Source organism: Echinops telfairi, unplaced genomic scaffold (genome assembly GCF_000313985.2).
Source record: "Echinops telfairi isolate 266 unplaced genomic scaffold, ASM31398v2 ScPeMD7_7469;HRSCAF=8507_1, whole genome shotgun sequence".
NCBI lineage: Eukaryota > Metazoa > Chordata > Mammalia > Afrosoricida > Tenrecidae > Echinops > Echinops telfairi.
Window position 1 is genome coordinate 64,915,645 of NW_022111373.1, and position 1,009 is coordinate 64,916,653.

Sequence of the window (1,009 nt, forward strand, 5' to 3'; positions counted from 1 at the left end):
CCCTTCATCCACTATTCTGTTGTCCGTCCCCCAGGGAGGAAGTTATATGCAGATCCCTGTAATCAGTTCCCCCTTTCCACCCTACCCTCTCTCCACCCTCCTGGTATCACCACTCTCACTAATGGTCCTGAAGGAATCATCCACCTGGATTCCCTGTGTTTCCAGTTCCTATCTGCACCAGTGTCTATCCTCTGGTCTAACCAGATTTGTACCTTAGAATTGGGATCATGATAGTGGGGGGCGGGCGGTGGGTGAAGGAAGCCTTTAGGAAATAGAAGAAAGTTTATGTTTCATTGTTGCTACATCGCACCCTGACTGGGCTTGTCTCCTCCCTGAGACACTTCTGTAAGGGTGTGTTAGGCAGGGTTCTCTAGAGAGATAAAACCAAATTGCTGATAATTTAATATATTTATTGGCATATGATTCACATAGCGTAAAATTCACTAGTTCAATCATTCTTATTGGGAAGAGCTTTACAATCATCACCACAATTAACCCCAGAACACTTTGTATTTCCTGTACTCCTTATTATCAGCTCCCCATATCCCTCCAATGCCCCCTGTCATAAACACAAGAAACCATTAATCCAGTTATAGTCTCTATAGATTTACCGATATCAAAGTTTTAATAAAGGAAAAAAGATACAAAAATACCCAAAACCATTAACAGAGAAAAACCTCCATCAAAAAGAAAGCAGAAAATATTAAAAACAACATCAAACTTAAAATGAGTCAAAAGGGAGATCAAATGATAAGGTATAAAATTTTAACCTAACCACATATTTATATGATATTTTAAAAAGTCCTGTCCAATACCCGCCCCTGGGAAATATTGCTGGAGTGATATAAATCTCTTCTTTCCTCTAATGGGAGTCCCTAAGCCTTGTAAGAGACCATTTGAAAAGTTTGATATACGTCCCTGGTGGTTTGACAGTCAGATTTGCCTGGTGTCTGGGGCATACTCGTCAATATACAGACAGGTAAGAACTGGCTGGAATGGACTGAAGGAG